At 51.3% G+C, this 18200-nt stretch overlaps 1 protein-coding gene across 2 annotated transcripts in view; it reads left to right on the top strand.

Annotated features, from left to right (window-relative positions):
• MIDEAS (mitotic deacetylase associated SANT domain protein) overlaps positions 1–18200 on the top strand; it is a 62567-nt gene that overhangs the window by 8687 nt on the left and 35680 nt on the right. The window contains exon 2 of one of the 2 annotated variants that reach the window (XM_063090403.1): positions 13295–13648. The exons of the other annotated variant lie outside the window; for it this stretch is intronic. The gene's annotated coding sequence lies outside the window, so the exon portion shown is untranslated. The remainder of the gene's footprint in view (positions 1–13294; positions 13649–18200) is intronic. 2 annotated transcript variants of the gene reach the window in all.

Raw genomic sequence — 18200 nt, 5'->3', positions numbered from 1 at the left:
ATGGGCAGATGGAACTCTGCCTCCCGTCAGGACTCAATGCCAGGTGCCTAAAACCAGGGGAGGGGTGCAAAAGCCAGGTGGACAAGTGTTTCTCATTGAACCTGGAGCCCCTTCTAGCCCTCAAACTGGGATGGTTGGGCAGTGCTGGATGAGAGAAGAGGAGACGGGGCATCCCCCTTAGGCCACTGAAAGCATCCACATCTTGATCTTAATCTTTTTGAACGTTGTTCCTAATCCTTAGCCTCCAGCTGAGCTTTCAGATTCTTATATGCTCTGGAGATCTGAGCATTTCATTAGCAGCTGGATTTCTCCTTAGGAATCTGAACTATTCCAGTGGAAAAGGGAGGTCATCCCAGCATCTGGATCCTGCCTGCACGTTTGATTCCACTTGGAAAACTTCAGTGCTGCCTTGTGAGGACAGAGGCCAAGGCTTGGCTCGCTTGCACTAACAGGCAGTTACAGCTTGAATTCTGTTCTCCAGGTTTGCGTAAGACACACAGGGCCACGGGGTGTTTGGCAAGTAATACCTTGCTTTTTAGACTAGAAGGTGGCGATCTGGCTTCAGGCTTGGTTTGTGGAACAGTTGAGGTCCCTGGTACCCAAGCTGCTCAAGTGACAGTAGTGGCACTTCTCCAGTTCTGAAGATGTCAACCTAGTCAAGATGTGCTATCCAGTCTCCTGTCTGGGAGAGTAAAGGAGCTAGGGCTTTGTTTGCCTGGGGCTGTCAGCATCACCTGTCACATCCCTGCCCAGTTTCCTCACCCCAAAAATGAGAGGGTGTCGGGTCAGGTGAGCTCCAGCTCCCTTCTTGCACTCAGATCCTCTGATTTTAGCTCTTTGAAGCAATGGCATCCTGACTGAAATCTTGATCGTTCAGTTCCAGTGACCTTAGACAAAGGAATTAATTTCCTTAAAAAAGAAAAAGAAAAATGCAATTTTGAATTTACTGGCTCTTTGCTGGGGTGACTGCCAGTGTTCCAAGACTTTTCCTCTGTGCCTGGAAACAGGAATCCACTGCCCCCACGAAGCTGGGTGTGTCATGGGCTGGGTTTTTGCAGCTCTGGACTGGAAGTGATTCCTGATGCTGAGGCTTAGTGACCGATATAGAGTCAGGATGGCTCCTGGGAGGGGATCGAGGGTGTTTCTGGCCAGTGTTGGATGTGGCCTAATTTATACTGAACTTGCCCATATTTTTCCAAATGAAATGAAATTGTGTTAAAAGCAGCATTAAAGCAAAAAAGAAGGCTTGAAGGACCTGAGTTATTTTACTAAAACACAGCTTTGGTCCTGTCACCCCTCTTCACAGCCTTTGAGAACTGCCCAAGCCCTGCAGGAGAAGCTCCACGTTCCTCAGACGGCACGCAAGGCCCCACTCCAGCCCGCCTTTCCTGCCACTCCCTCTTCCCTAGTGGGCGGCTCCTGCACGCACTTTCACTCCCCTGTGCCTTTGCTTATTGTTGTTCCCTCTGCCTGGAATGCCCTCCCTGCCCTTTTGCTCCTGGCAGACATCCACAGGGCTAGCCAGAAGTCACCTGCTTCTGTGCTGCCTTCCCAAGCCACCACCTTGGCATTTCTGCAATTGAACTTCCCCACTGTAGGACATTGTAGTCACTGTAGGTGTCCCCGTCACACAATAGGTGTCCCACAGTGGGGACTGGAAGGGCAGCCTGAGGGAATGACAGGGAGCTGAGGGCAGGCCCAGGACCCTGCCTGGGTCAGGTGGACGTGTGTGCTTGGTGAGCGGCTGTCTGCATTGACGCTCCAAGCCTCCTTTAGCACCTACTAGTGGAGCCATCCACTTGCTGGCTCGGCTGTTTTTCTGAGCCTGCCAGCAAGACCCCAGTGAGGGTGGGAAGGGATCTGGGGACACAAAGCCCAGAACTGGGCCCTGCTCACCCTGAGGAGGTGCCTGTGGTGATGAGCTGGTTAAAAGGTAGCAGAGACTTCCCTTCCCACCAGCCCAATCCTAAAGAAGGATAAATACTGGCTACTGTTAGAGGACCACTTTGTTTTCATTGTCTGCTGGCTTTGCACAGAAAAGGAACTAGGGAAAACGAGTCAGCAGACCACGAAAGGAGGATTGGTCTCTTTAAAATGAAAGCCCTGTTCAGTCTGGTCACGAGGCAGTGAGGACAGGCTGTGTCTCTTCCTGTTGGAGGGTAAAGAGGAACAGATCCTCTTGACAGTGATTTCAGGGTGCAGTGGAACTCCAAAGCAGGAACCTGGGGTCTCAGTTTGTGTATAAAATGAGGGGGTTAGACTCTTAACCCCCTCATTTAGTCCTATGTAGTCATTTCTTGCTCAAAAATTCCACAAGCCTGTGATTGGAGCCTGGCAGGTGGTGTCTTTTTGGTGTATCACAGTGGGACCTGTAGTTATCACTCAGAGACATTCCTGTTACTGAATAGTTATCCCAGGTCTGTGTGCCACTTAGAGTGCAATGCAATAGCATACTTCCTGCCGTCACTGATGACTTGGACTTTCTGTCTTAAAAGACTTTTCTTTCTTAAAGTTGAACCACCCTTAGTGCTGAGCCCACATGTGCATGGGCCTGTAAGACCACTGGTAAATGCATGGCTTATGTTGTTTGCAAGGTATGTTTCCGGAATCTAGAAGCACATAGTATTTCCAAAATCCCCTTTAGGAACCCATCAATGTGTGTCTTTGGAAGGTCAGCTCAGGGGAAGCTTGGGTGGTAGGTGAGGGGGGTTTAATGTTCAGGGAGGTGCTGGCTCATTTTGGGAGGGACTGTACATGGGATCTGCCTTTGTTTCTGCCTCCTCAGGGCCGGCTCTTCTCTCTCTACCCATCCTAGCCCTCTCCTTTCCTACTTACACCTCTCTGTCTTCCTTCCTTATCCCTCCACAGCAAATCAATCGTGCCACCTCCAACATCCATTTAGTTACAGGTGTGTATTCTGGATGCCCAACCCATTAGGGAACTGGGAAAAATGGATTTGAAGAGTAGACCTTGATTTGTAGGATTGAGAAGTGTTGTTTGGAAGATTACTTTGGAAAATAGTTAATCCAAGTAACTCATACAGAACAATATATTTTTTAAATATAGAACTTCAAGCTGTAAGAAAATGTTAATTTCTTTTTACCTATTAGTATTACTCTTAGGAATTTATTCTAAGGAAATAATCCGAAAAGTAAAAGAGCTATAAGCACAAAGATATTTATAGCAGCATTGTTTAAAATAGCAAAAATTACTGTAAACAGCCTCTGTGTTCCATGTGGCTATATAATTCATGATACCTCATGACTCAGTGGAGTACTGCACTGCTATTACATTAATATGAAGATGATGTTAATTAATGGGAAAATGTTGGATTTTGGTGAGAAAAAGTAAAACAAAATTGCATATTTACTTGATTGAGTGCATAAAACTAAGTTACATTGACCATAGCCTAAGTTGGCATAATGTAAATACTGGGTTTAGGTAAAGAGTTTATGGATGGAGTATTTGTGTTTGAAATTGTTTTAGTAATCTATATATAGTATCTATACTCTTTTTTTTTTAAAATACAAGGTCTTAACATCAAAGACTTTGGGTCTGGGTGGGAAGAAGGCCAGGGGGAAGGACTTGAAGCCTTGCATCTGTTAATACCAGGAAGACCTGCTCTGTCTTATCAGCCACTAGCACTTGCATGCAGGGGCTGGAGAATTCAGATTGGTCTGACTTCTCAGGCTGGCTAACCATATAATGCAGGGTTCACAGCATGGACTCTACCTTCCGTGCTGGTGCATGCAACCCCTGGGTGGCCTTAGAGCCCCAGACACCCAGACAATTGTTCACACCTGGGTTTCCAGGAAACCAGCCTGGTGAGCAGGTGAGCACGTGTGGCCCTTGAGGCTTGAGCCGCCCACTCACCTCTGGGCTGCCTCGTCCTGCAGGCCCTGGCTACTGGGGGAGGGAGTTGATTTTCTCTTTTGCAGTTCATATGGACAGCAGGGAGGGTGTGCTTTGCAAACTACCCTCTCACAGCCCTGCCTAACCCAGGTGGGGCCCTAGTGAGTTGATGTCTGGGTGTTTCCATTGTTGCACATACTTCTTCTAGTGTTGAAGTTAGAGTTGCCCTTTAGAGCTAGACTCATAAAGCCCCCCACATTGATCCAGTACACCTCTGGCTGAGCAGGCCTGGCCATCTGACCCCACATCTTTGCCATGAGCTCTGCAGGGACTTGCAACTGCAGGTGTGGCTCTTGTCTAAGCAGCTGACCCTCTTCTGATCACCTTCTCCTATCTGATGCATCTTAGAACCTTGGACGCCTAGTAAGGGGCCTTCTCACATGCCATACCCCCTTGTGTTTGGCTCTGTGTGTGTATAGTCTTTTCTTTTGAGTGAGGAACTTTCTTGACATGCGGAGTGGCTGTTTGGAGGGCCCACGATCTCCTTTTCACTGTGACCAGCTGGGAATGTGACCAGAGCTGGAAGTGGAGACTCCTTGGTGTTGTTTGGAGTCCCAAGGTGAGTGGGAGCTGGAGAGCCCTGGGCATACCTTGAGTGGGCAGGTTGGAGCCTGCTTAAACAGAGTCCATGGCAACAGAATGTGTGTGGAGGGATGTCCAGGCCCAGCTGGGGCCCTGGTTGTACCTCAAGCATATATCTGCTAAAACCAAATTCCGGAACTGTCCAGGACTTGGCGTTTTTTGTTCTGTGGTCAGACTGAAATAGGACCTTGTGGCTGGAGGTTTGCCTGGGTCAGAAAGAAATTGGAGAGTGGGGGCTCAGGGCTTACCTGGATGCTTACTGGGGGTACTCAGGCCAGTTCCACATCTTCCACAACAAGTAGTGCGTGCGTGCGTGCGTGCGTGCGTGCGTGCGTGCGTGTGTGTGTGTGTCTGTGGCAGAGGGAGTCGGAACCATCTATGTGCTTCCCTAGAACAGTCCTAAATGCCTGGCTCTGTCTTCACCCCTACAGTGACATCCTGCCTAATTCTGATAGTTGCTAATGGTGTGAATATTAATTGCCACAAGTCTAAGTAACAAGCTGTCTTCCTGAGCCCAGGACCTAGCAATAACTGCTCCTCTCAGTTCCCTAATTTAGAGACCACGTGTGTGCCCCAGGGTCGTCAGCAGCTCAATTTTTTGAAGCTTGAAACACATTTCCATAGAAACAATACTATAAATGGTGGTTGGGTTCCTAGGCTAGCCCACAAAGAGCACTGGTGTCACCTCAGAAGTTGCTGAGATAAGGTGTTAGTAAAATTGAGAGCTCAAATGCAGCAGTAAGAGTCAGCGCCCAGGATGGTGGAGGTTAAATGGTGTGGGTTTATTTATGTAACTTTGTTTCTTTGGCTAGAGATGTCTTTCAAAGCCCTTTAGATAAGGGAAGCTCTGGGGCCCTCCCCTACGCATAGCATAGTCCTAAGCCCTCTTCTCCCTGTTGATGGTCCTTCTTTTCTCATCAAGTCAGAGGCCTGGCCTACCTGCTCCCTGGCACTCTGGGCTGGGGTATTTTTGTGATGAGGAAATGGTGTCCAGTGGCTCTATCTTCATCATCATCATCTTTATTTAAACAATCTTGGTCAACGTAACAGAATAAATATTACACCTTAACAATTTACACTGTTCAGAATTCTCTTCTGATTACTTCTGATGTTCCTGTAGAAATTTTAACATAGTTTATAAGTTTACCTCTGCATATTTCTTGGTGCTGATTTTGTCACTTAACATGATTTCATCCGATTGTTTCCACATATCAATCCTTTTCATATTTCATTCTGTTACTATACCATACCATAATCTGAATGGATTTCAATTTTTTGGCCCTATATACAGGTGTTATGAGCATCTTTTGTAAAAATTCCTTTGTGGTGGTATTTTAGATTATTTTCATGGGATATAGTCCCCCAACCATAATTACTTGGGCAGAGTCTTAAACTCTTGCAACACAATGCCAAATCACATTCTAGCAAGATTTAAACAATTTATAGTAGCACAGCAATGTATATGCAGCTGTTTCCCAATGCTCCTGCCAACAGTAGCTTTCTCGTTTTATTTATTTACTTATTTTCATGTTGACTCGGGCCATAATGAGGTCTTAATGGTGTTCTAATTTGCATATCTTAAATTGCTGCTGAGACAGTACATTTTTCCTCTTGATGATTTACTGTTTGTGTTTCCTCATTTGTCAAACCCTGCTCAACTCCTGTGACTCCATTTATCTCCTTGAACCACTCTCCTGTTGGGAAACACAAAGTCCTCTCTTCCTCGCTGGCTCCCTCCCATCCCAACCTGGCCTAACTCATCTTTACAGCTGCCTGGTTCACGTCTCTGGACTCTGGCCCCAGCCCTCTGACTGGTTAGGACTGATGCTCCCAGGTGGGAGGGAGGGTGATGCACAGACACAGGGGACCCTTGTGGTGGAGGCCAAAGGAAAGGAGGTAGACACCAGGTAGGGGCTTGTCTGAGTGGGTTCCTAAAGTAGGTTTATAAAGTGACCTCCTTGGAGGGCGGCTGCCCAAGGAGATACTGGAAGGAGCCATAGGCTGCTAGGGCTGGAGAAGGCACTGGAGTTCATCTGGTCTAGGGGTCACACACTCAAAGGCCAGCAGGGAACAGAGGGAATGAAATGACAGAGACTGGCACAAGTGTGATGATAAATGACAATGACCCCTGGCCTAGGAAGGGGTAGGATCTCTGAAGAACTGGAATATGTGAGTCCCATTCAAGTGCTGCTCCCCTGGCAGTACTACTTGGCATCACCTCCAAGAAGGAGGTCTCACTGTGGCCAGTGTTCCAATTTTTTTTCATGACAATCCAGAAATCCTGATTTTTTGTTTAAATCTCCTGGTTTTAAAAAATGAATTCAATTAAAATAAAACATTATATGTGGGTCAAATAAAATACATCCATGAGGGAGAATGGCTTGTGAGGTTCCAGTCTACCCTTTATTTTATTCAACTTCTTTATTGGGGAAACACAGGCCCAGAGAGGTAAACTCATGTAGTAGAGAGAAGGAATCAGAGTCCAGGAGTTGAATTCTATCTGTATGACCTTGGGAGAGGCTTTTTGAGCCTCAGCTTCCTTATCTGTAAAATAGAGATAATGGCTTTCTCCCAGGGTGCTAGGTGGATCTAGTGGGCTCACATCATGTCAAGCATTTAGTAGATGCTCAGTAGATGTGTTAGATAGGTCCTGTGTAGGGTCATCCGGAAAAGTAGAGGAAGAACCAGGCTTAGAACTTTGCTCTCATGACTCACAGTCCAGAGCTGTTCCACATCATATTGGCCTGCTTTCATGGGAGTTTCCGGAGGTGTCTGGACACAGGAGTCTTTCTTATCCCTGGGAAATTGTAGGGCACTTTATGAGAGCTTGATTGCCCAACAGCTACTGAGCTCACATAATGGAGCCTCACAGCTCTGTGGACTTTGTGCTGCAGGCCCCAGAACCCAGGAGACTGAGCCTCAGTAGTTAGTCACACCATACAACGTCGAACCTAACAAGCCATTGATTATAAGATGCACTATTATGTACAGCTAAGAAAGAAAATGCTACTAATTAATCTGTATATGCTATCAGTGGTGAGCTGCATCCTGATTTCAGAGATGTTAAAACGGAGGAAAATGTGCTTCTTAGACTCAATGAAATAGAATAGTAGTAAAAGTAATAATAACAATTGTTACATTTTATTACCTTAAATTTTCACACATATTGTTTTATTCATGAATTTATCAATAAGCATTCGCTAAGCGCCCACCATTTGTAGTCACTGTGTAGGCACCAGGGATACCAAGGTGAGGAATATCTAGGCTGCGCCCTTCAGGAGCTTGGATCCCAGAGAAGTAGCAGTAAGCAGGTGGAGAACATTGTGTAGGTGACAGAGCAAAGATAAACAGGATGCCAGGGGAGTGTAAGGGAGAGAGTGGCTGTTCTGATCCTTACCAGCAGAGGCTGAGACAGAAGTTTGGGTGCCTGGGATTTATTTAAGAATATTCTGAGGAGGAAGGGACGAAGGGAAGCAGGATAGAGCAGGGGAAGCAGCTAAGCAAGGAAGCATGTGTTGCAGCTGGGCTAGCTTCAGCCAGACCCCACAGGGAGCCCTGGAGCATGAATTGCACCACCACAGAATTGGTCCCACCAAAGGCTCCCTTAGAGAAGGGGGCAGCTCTGAGCCCTTAGTAGCCACCACTCACAGTAGCTGGGGGATAGTGCACCAGCCTTGTAAAGTGGATCTGGGAGGGCTCCAACAGTACATACTCCAGTGGCCTTCCTCAGTTGGAGGAGTCAAGGAAGGCTTCCCAGAAGAACTGCCATTAAAATTACATCTGGAGGAGACCTGGGTGTGCATTTACTGGGGATCAAGGTGGAGGGAGGGAGGAGCATGTGTGAAGACAGGACGGTGAGAAAGCGGACTTTCTCACCCTCGTGGACTGGGGAACTTCCAGTTATTTGGCTGTGTGTGCAGGGGCTGGGAAGTGCAGCAGAGCTGGATAATACTGGAAAGATGACTAACAGTCTAGCTAACAGTCTCAGTTTAATGCAGTAGATGATGGGAGCTATTGAAAAGAGGTGTGATCACTCTGATAGCAGTGTGGATGGTAAAGCGTGCAAGACTATAAGCAAGGAGATCAGTTAGGAGATGAGAAAAAATGACAGCCAACACTTATAAAAGATTTAATGTGTGCCAGACATTGTTTTAAGCTCTTTATCTTTCCCATTTTGCAGACGAGTGGTTAAGTAGCTTACTCAAGGTCATCAAGCTAGTGTGAACCAAGATGTGGACTTAGCCTGTGTTCTTAACGTGTATACTCACATGAATATGAATTTTGGATTCTATTCCACAATGTTGCAGCATTTGTTTTCATTTTTAAAATAATGCTTTAAAGCATACCCACCGCACACACCAGATCTCCAGGTTCCTGTTCCTCCTGGCCCACTGCCACAGAGCAGGGAAGCTGAGTTCCAGAGAACAGCCAGTGAGGGAGTCTGTCTGGGGCTGGTTCTGCAGGGGGCATGGATGGAACTGTGCTGAAGTGAGGCCTTTGGAAACTGACAGCTCTTGCTGTATGAAGAAAGGGTGTTTCTGTCCCAGGGGCCCTGTGGCCTGCCCTCCCTGGCAGCCACACCTGTTTTGTCCTTCTCTCTACAACCAGCCAGACGTCTCTCCTAGAGTGACAGCAGCAACTGGGGACATCCACAGAAGCTCCCTCTCATGCCTGACAAAGGCACTCAGAACCTGGCCCAGGCCTGCGGGGGGCGGGGGGGGGCAGGTGGGAGGGCCGAGAGATGCGGACAGCTGTGGGCTGGTGTGGTTGTCGTGGCCCTGCCCTAGAACAGGTGAAGTCAGTGTGAACTGAGGAGGAGGGTCCCCTGGGGTTTCAAGGGTAAAAGAGAAGACAGTGTAGGGACTTCTCAGCATACGGTCGCTTAATTTAAAGACTGGGGCGGTTTTGAGCTCCCTACTTCCTTAGAAAGGACCTGATAAAAAGGGGCGAGGAGAAGGCACAGCTGTCAAAGGGCTGTCCTATTCAGGCTGGTTGGGCAGCGCTGTAGAAAAGCGTGGTGGAAAGGACACAAAGAGCAGGGGCTGGGAAGGACATCCCAGATGAGACACTGAGTTGATGTTGGAAAAAGTCTCCCTGAGCAGAGCCCAGAAGAGGGTCACCCTGAGGCCAGTGGGGTCTTTTCGGGGGGAAAAAAAAATCTTGCCTGGAACTAGGTTCTAGAAAAGGAGAAACTAGTTGAGGAGATATAAGGCAAAATAGCAAAAGTAACAACAATGATAACCCCTTATATGTACGTAACATGATTCAGTTATAAAACTGGTTTTTTGTCCTTTTGATCTCCCAAGCTCCTAGAAGGCAGGCATTCTTTCATTGTTCATGTGACGAACACTTATGATGCATCTGTTTGGGGCCAAAAAAATGAGGTTCTGAGAAGGTTAGTGACAACTTTCCTAAGGTCACATGGTGGTTTGCTACATTAAGGAAGGACCCAAACTCGGTCCTGGTTCCCTGTTCTTTCCATAATTTTCTCTTTCTTCTGTTGTAACTAGGTAATGAGGTCCTAGAGGTAGTACCTTTATTCTGCAAAGGGAAATGATAATAGGGACACAGGAACATATGGGACATAAGGACCCTGGCATTGTGGACTTGTGATGCCTGCAGCAGTATTTGTACCCCCAATTCCCCATGCTCTGGTAAAGGTTAGTTGTTCACTTAAACACACCACATGTGCTGGCCTCAATGAAAAGGTCCTGACAGAGAAGGAACGGTAGAACGGGGACAGAATGTAGGCATAGGGCCTGGGGAGACGACAACTACTCTTTTAAATAGTGAGTGATGGCAACAGAAAGTTAATGGAGGCAGGTGGGTGGGCAGTGAGAACCGGACTTCCTTGGAAGCTTTTTTTTTTTTTTCCTTCATAACAGCTTTATTGAGATATAATCCACATAGCATAAAATTCACCCTTGGAAGGTTTTAATGGTCTGGACTCTGGTGATGACCGCTCAGGGCAGTGACAGACCACTCTGAGTGGAGGCCAGAGTGCTGACACGTGCCAGGAAGCCTCTCCAATGCCATGCCCCACCCTCATTGGGACCCAGAGTTTGGAATCCTGTCAAGGGCGCTTTGTTTCCTGGAGCGTTTCTTTTTCCTCAGACACTCTCTGGGAACTGGAGCTCTGTACTCCTTTCTTTCCTGCAGTTTGTAAAGAAGGTCAATGGTGGAGGAAATCCCACTCTGTGGGTAAGGTCTCTGGAACACCTCCCCACCTCCACTCCCCAAAAGGTCACCCTTCGTGTTTGCCCTAGAGGCTTGTAGGAGGGGCTGGAGCTTCTAAAACCAAAACTTTCGCTTCACATGTCAGTGATTCTGCACTGTCATATCTGCAGCAAAACTGACTTCCACGGCTTTCCCAAAAGGGCTGCAAGCCTTCTTTACACATCCTCATCTGCCTGCCTTTGGGAGGCAGACTTCTACTGCCGAGCGGTTGGCTATTTGGAATAATCTTGAGCCTGCTCCCCCCCCACCACGTGCCCCCCTTCCTTTCCTTTCTCCTTTCTGAAGTGGCCCGAATTTGGAAGTTTAGTTGCGGTGAAGGGATGCGCTGCTCCAGAGTGAGCAGGGCCCCTCCAGGGCCACTGACTTCTCAGTTTTTCGTGTGTCCTGCACCTGCCTCTGCTCCCTGTGCTGCTTCCTGGGCCAGGCCCCACAGCTGGTTTGGGACAGGGAGGAAGTCCTGGTGGGAATGCCCTTTGGACTGGCTCCCACTTGTTCCCTGGAGGCTGGGCCCTGGCTCCATGGTGGCAGTCTTTTCTAGGAATGTGCTCCCCTACTGGGCTTTCTGGTTCATTGGGACCATCCCTGGGCTGGGCTGCACTAGCTTTTAGGGGCTTGCTTTGGGCTGCCATCATGCCAGCTGCAGGGGCTGTGCCCTCAAGGGAGGTCAGGATGGCTACAGGTCTACAGAGGAACCTGGCAGCAATGGGCACTAGAGACCAAATAGCTTTGCTTTTGCCTCCCTCTCTTGGTTGAGTTGTCAGTGAGCGGGTAGAAACCAGGCAGATGGAAAAAGCAAAAAGGTTCTACACTGAGCCTCTGCTAGGAGTCCTGAGAGTCTAGCATCTACTGGCAGCGTACATGCCTAAGCACCCCAGCTTCTCAATTGCTCACTGCCTTGCTCTGTGAGAGACTGGAAGAGGAGCAGAGAGGTAACAGCTGATTGGCTTGCCCTGTGACCTTATGCAAGTTGCTTAACCTCTCTGAACCTCAGTGTTCTCATCCATATGATGAGAGGGATAAAACTTTCTCACACACAGCATTGTTAAGTAGGTTGTATGAGGAAGTGCTTTGAGAATTGTCAGGAACAATACTGTCAAAGTGGATGCTAAATCCAGGAGCCTGGGCTTTTCACTGCAGAGGGTGGTTTCCCTGGCTCTTCCATTCACTTTTACACTCACAGAATCATGGACCTTAAAATGGAAGGGATTTCAAGAGATCCTCCAGTCCAGTCCCCTGACATAATTATTTGTATTGTGTTGATAAGAATGTTTTAAGTGATATTACTTTGACATACCTGTCATAACACGATGCAAATAAGCCCTTTTCCTCTTGGGTGAGGTGTGACCTCCAGGTGCACACAGGTGCTCCTGCCAGCAAAGGGGTGGAAGAGGAAGGGAAAGCCATGCCCCCCAGGAGCAAGTGCAGGGTTTCTAGGCAGAAGGTCTGAGTGTTGTCTGTGTTATCCACTCCCGGGGTGGGGGCTAAGGCCCTGGCCCTGCAGGCTGGGGGTCGGGTGGGGGTGAGAATCATATTCTGCTGCTCCTCTTCTGAGAAAGTGAGGGATGCACCTGATTCTCAGGACCGACCACAGGAAAAGTGTGTTCTTGAAAACAAAACACCAAAAACATGGAAGGAAGAACAGGGCTCCTTCCCCTGGACTTCTCCCCTGGCTCTGGAGCCTAATTGAATGTGCAGGCCTGTGAGAACCTCCTGAGCTGCAGAAGTTTCCCATCTTCCCATCAGTGAGGTAATGAGGCATCAGGACCTGGACCAGAAAATTGATCAGGCGTATATTTAGGGAAGGCAGGGGAAAATGTGGCCACGGAGTGAAAAGCTGCCCTACTGTGGCCTGAGTTGCTAGAATTAAACCCAGGAGCTTTTTGTCACATAAGTAATGGAGGTGTGGGTCCTTTACAGGGCGCTGGGGCCAGTTTCTCAATAACCTTTACATGCACTAGGATGCTAGTAAGCCAGAAAGTGAAACTTGGGGAGGCTGTTAACAAAGCGCCTTGGAGAGGATTGTGCATGATTTACTGTCTCCAAAACCCGAGAGAGTTTTCTTTGTGGAAGAAAGCGAGTTGTGCCCTCCCCAACATCACACACACTTTCCTGGCAGGATCGATGGGTTTCCAAACATTTCGTCACCGTCTCCTCCTGACCTTGGTGTGAAAGGAACGGGCCGCGTGGCCTGTTGGTTCCAGCAAAGCCATCGGGGGCGCCGGCCTGGGCTGGGGAGGGTGGCGACCGACTCGGGAGGGAGTGGAGGTGAGGTCTGCTGGAAATCCCCAGCCCGAGCGGCCGCCGGAGGTTTGAAGACGCCTTCCCCGGCCTTATTTGGTCGCAGGAAGTGGGCGGTGCCGGGCCTGCTGGCGGAGAGGCCAACCCGAGACAGTTGTGCTGATGAAGTGGTAGAGCTGGTTCCTGCTCGCCGCGGTGCCGCGCGCGCCGGCGGGCCGCTGGGTCTCCGCGCTCCCAGCCTCGAGTTGTGCAATCCTTTGTAGCACGCCAGAGTCCTCCTCCTTCGCTGTTGCCTCTCGCCCTCTCTCTCTCTTTTTTTTTCAAGCTGTGAGCTCAACCGATGAGTCAGAGCCGTGCAATCCTGACACTGCATCGCAGGACTGGGGGTGACACGAAGGGAGGGCGAGCGCTCGCGAGGCGGACAGCACGGGCGCCGAGGCTCCTGCGCCGCGAGCGGGGGCTGACAGCCCGCGCGTCCCGCCCGGCCCTGCCAGCAAACTTCCCAGCCTCGGGAGGCGCGGGCTGGCGGAAGCTCCGTGAGCGCCGCGGGGAGGCGACGGCTCCTGTTTGTTTTTAAAATCGGGGAGTGCGTGCAGGCGGCTGGAGTCCCGGAGGCGACCGAAGGCGGCGGCCCACGGCGGAAGGGGGCAGCCGAGGCCGAAGCTCGGGCAGGAGCGGGGTAAGTGGGGCTGCCCGGCCGGTGGCCGAGGCCTGCACGCGGCGGGGGCGGCGCGGGGACCCCGGGCGGCGCGCAAACGGCGGCCCCTCGCCCGGCGGGCTGCAGCGCTGCAGGCGCGGCCCGGACCAGGGGCGCGGGGGCCGCCGAGCGCCAACTTCTGCGGCCTGGGCGGCGGTGGGAGCGGGGCGCGTGGACGTGCGTCGGCCGCCCGCGGCCCGCAGCCCGCAGCCTCCGCCCGCAGCTGCGTGTGCGGCGCAGCCCCGCCGTGTTTGTGCAGCTACGCAGCTCGCGCGCGGCTCCCGCCCACCCGGGCGCGGCCCCGGCAGGAAAACCCTCCCAACCCGCCGGGCCCGCGGTGGCGGCGGCTCAGGAATACGGCGGCTCCTCCTCCGCCCGAGCGAAACGTGGTGTCCGCAGGGACCGGCCGACGTGACCGAGCCCAGGCCCTGGAGGCGCGGCGGGCGGCTCGCGAGCTGCGGGAACCCCTTCCCCTTGCAGCGTGCAGGGGAAAGTGGGCAGGGACAGTGTCCGCGCCAGGAGTTCGGGGGACAGACGGGCTGGGGCGGCATGGGACCGGGGCAAGTGCAGCAGAGGCCTAGGCGGGAGCGTTTGGCACGGGTGGGCGAACGTGAAGCCACCTCACCCGCTCACCCCGGTGCTGCTGGCGTGCTTCAGACCTGTCATCCCTCTCGCCCGCCCCCGCACGCCCGCAACGCTGCGGCCGCCTAGCCCCGAGCTGGGTTCGGTGGTGCCTGTCGCGAACGCTGCAGCCCCGGCTTGTCGGCCCTGCATGTGGCCGGCTTGGTGGAGCTAGTCATATCCCCCTCCCGAGTCCAGCCTACAGCAGTGTGTGCACCAGGTTGCCCCGCCGAGGGCCCCCACCTAGGCCGCTGGGTAAGGGCCGAGGGGAGGCAGACTAACCTGGTGCCTCTTGGGGCTTTCAATCCTTGGCCCCAAGACAGGCAGACCTGGAGGAGTTCCTGCAACCCAGAGTGGAGGCCACTGGGTGTCCCAGCCTCCAGCGAGAGCTGCTGGAAGGATGAAAGGGGAAGTTACTCGCCACCTTTAAAACTTTGTTAGTCACAACTTCGGTGGCTACTTCCTGCTTCCACCATCGCACAGCAGACCTGTGTGCCAGCCTGTGGAGCCTCGCTCAGGGGCGGTGGGATGAGGCACTGTCTGGCCATGGAGGCCACTGTGGCACGTGTGTGCAGGGGATCCCTGCTGGCAACTGTGGCTCGGGGAGGTCTGGCTTGCTCCTGTAGGGGGAGCCTGGCCTAGAGTTCTGGGCTCTCCTTGACCGTGTAGTTTCAGGATTGAGACTGGAGGCCTGGTGAAGGTAGAAGGAGAACTGCGGCTCTGAGTAGAAGCCACGCCTCCCTTGGGGGCCCAGGCCGAGGGGCAAAACCACCTGCCTTACTCCAGAGCCTCCTAGGGAAGATGTGGCACATGCTCCTTTAGGGCCAGAGAAATGCAGCTTTTCCACAGGTGGTAAATGGCTTCACGACCAAGGGGAAAGGAGAAACTTCCCAGGTTGAGAATGTATGGGTCCTCTTTTTCCTATTGCTCTGGACGGTGAATAACAGGGGTGTAAACATTCAATTACTATGATAAACCATCTCATTGCATGGCCTTGGTCCAGTCTCCACTCTAATTGAGTTGGCCTCTGGCTGGTTACTCTGGTCTGTGTGAAGAACCTGGAGAACAACCCCCCCCCCCACTACAGCTTGCTCTGGACAGCCTGCCCACTGCCTGTGTGGCCTCTCCAAGCAGCAGCCAGAACCCCCAATCTCCGTGGCTCTTTCAACCTCTCACCCCACCCCAGGAAAGAATGAGCTGGAGAGCCCACAGGGATGAGAGTTTAACTTTTAAACGTGGGATTTAAAAATAGCCCCAGTGTTTGACCCTGTGTGCTGCTGCTTTTAATAAATGAGGGGGGAAAAAGACAACATGCAGTTATAGATTCAGCTGAGGGCCTCCTGTGGCTGCAGAACCCAGGGAAGGGCTGCCCAGTGAGCCGAGACCTCTGGGAGAAGAGGGGTAGTGGGAGAAGGATGGGAGGGTGTGCACTGGGTCTAGTGTCCTGGAAGGGGAATGGGCCCAGTCTAGGAATCTGTGGCTTTGATAGGCTCTCTTCTGCAGTTGGGTCTCTTGGAAGAAAACCTTGCTCACAGTGGGGTGGAGTGGAGTGGGGGTGGCCATAGGTTCCTGGGAGGTTCCTGCTTATCCTTTTAGATTTGTTTCAAATGCCACTTGTGTAGTCCTTAGCCTTCTTCTGAACGCTCATTTCCACCTTACATAGTTATCTGTGCCTACTGTAGTGTGGTGGTCTAAAATGTAGACTTGAAGCTAGAGTCTCTGATCTCCTTCATAGAGTTGTTGTGAAGATTCTGTGAGTTAGTGTATGTAAAGCACTTAAAGCACATTGCAGTATTCTGGTAGCTTCTGCTCTAGTGTAAGCTCTGTATTGTTCCCACAATACCTGGCACCCAGTAAGTGTTTAGTACCTGTTAGTTGAACAAATGGGTGAAAGATCTCCATCAAAAAAACGTGGATTTGGCATGCGGTGGGCCCAGTGAGTCCCTGCTGCTGGGACCTTCTTGCACAGCACCATTGGTTTCAAAAGGGTCAGTCCACCTTGGGTGATTCTGGTGTTGGTGAACCCAGTTCCCTGGCACTGGCCTGCCACTGGCCTTCTCGAGTGTGTGTCCTGGTTATCCTGACCTGAAGGAGATGTTCCTGCAGGGTGAAAGAGTTGTGGAGCCTCCTGCCTGGGGATCTGCTAACCTTGGGCCTTTCCTTTGGCCAGGCCGGGCTGGCACCCTTCCTGCATGTGCAGGCATGCATTAGTACAGAAGGAGCCTGGGGCTCCATTCCTCTCTGACTCACTGCAAACTGCAGGAAATGCCGCCAGTTTGTCGCATCCCACTGGAGGGGTTGCTTCTGTACATTAGAACTCTGACTGTGTGGGGCTGGATGAAATTGCATGCCAGGCTAGGGCTAGGTGGAGTATGCTGAAAGCCCCAGGTCTTACTAAGGGATCTCCATTTGCATTCGTAGCAACATCCAGGATACTGTGAGACTGTGAGCTCATTTTATGAATCAGAAGCATTACAGCATAACTTTGGTGTTGGAAACTGCTCTTTGGAATCCAGATCACCTTCCCTCCACCCTCAACACATGCACACTTTACATGGGCTCTCACAGTCACACATTTGGGAGCAATAACAGTTAGTGGGGACATCGGTTCAAATTCCAGAGCCATCAAGCAAAACTCCATACCCACTTCTGCCCCCACACTCAGAACACGTTCATTCTTGGATGGTGTATGGACAGTCACCAGGGCAGTGATTCTGATAGAAGCCTGGTGGGTGCATGGGAATGAGGCCAGGGCAGACCTGGGTTCATACACCAGCTTCTCCACCTGCAGTGTGGGTTTGGGCATTGATTAACTTTCTGAGCCTCAGTTTCCTCACCTGTAAAATGGGGATGATAATAGTGCCTCACAGGGTTGCTATGAAGGTTAAACAAGATTATGCATGCAAAGTGAACAGCACTTGGTAGGTACTCAACAGATGGTAGGTGTCATTTCCACCAGGACCAGTTCCTACCAGGTCCAGCTCCTGTTTGCCTTTTGCTTCTACCAGGGAAGAGAAAATGAAAGTGTCGTGCTTGTGGTAGGAAAGCAGTCTCCCAGGCCTTTGGGGCTTGTGTAAATTAAGCTTATTTTCTAACTCCCTAGGCCCTGGGCACAACTGTGTGACCCAGTCCCAGCTGGGGTGGCCCAGATGCTGGTGCTTGTGCGCCTTCCTGAGGGACTCTGCCTGCAACTGAGGGTTAAGGACTCCTCTTCCCAGAGATCAGATTGTGCTCTGGGAACCTGCCGCCCAGGCCCCAGGCTGAACTGCTCACGTGGGCTGGAGGAAGGCTGCTTTCTCAGCCTAAGAAAAAGTCCCCTTGTCTTTGCTTCACCTGAGGCCTCCCAGTGTGGCCTCAGTGGAGGTTTGGGAGGAGCTGGGGGTGGGAGTTGTTCCTCCAAAGACCACTTTGGCTCTTTCACCAATTGAAAATAGGAGCAGGGGAGAGCACCAAGATTATGTAAGAGGAAAGTTGCCACATGTCAGAAGAGTTGAACTTTTGCTGGGGTGGGGGCGGGGGGGTCTCCCTGAAGGAGGTGATTGCTGGCTGTGGTTTGCGGGGGCTGGTGGGGAAGAGCCAGCCTGGGGGCCTGCGGCTCCCCTGGCAGCCGTTCTCGCTCCTGCTCTTCCTGGAACCTGATGCTGTGGCCAGCTGGGGAAGGTGCTCCCTGTTCCCCCTGCCTTTCTCCCCAGCTGCAGGGAGCTCGTGGTGAGAGGGTTTTTCCAGGCAGTGCTTCCTCCAGGAGTCAGGAAGGTGGGGAGGGGAACAGCCAGGGCAAAGTTTATCAGGCCAAAGCTTGAAGAGAGGAAAGTGTGTTGGCTTGCAGCCAGAAGGGGGTTCCCTCTGAGGCCACCCAACTTCTCTGGGGAAATAGGGTCCAGAGAGGAAGGAAAATGGTGAGGGATTTGGATCC

This window comes from Cynocephalus volans, chromosome 3 (genome assembly GCF_027409185.1).
Source record: "Cynocephalus volans isolate mCynVol1 chromosome 3, mCynVol1.pri, whole genome shotgun sequence".
In the NCBI taxonomy this organism is placed as follows: Eukaryota; Metazoa; Chordata; class Mammalia; order Dermoptera; family Cynocephalidae; genus Cynocephalus; species Cynocephalus volans.
The sequence above is the reverse complement of the archived record's forward strand: the minus strand, read 5'-3'. Positions and strand labels throughout refer to the sequence as shown.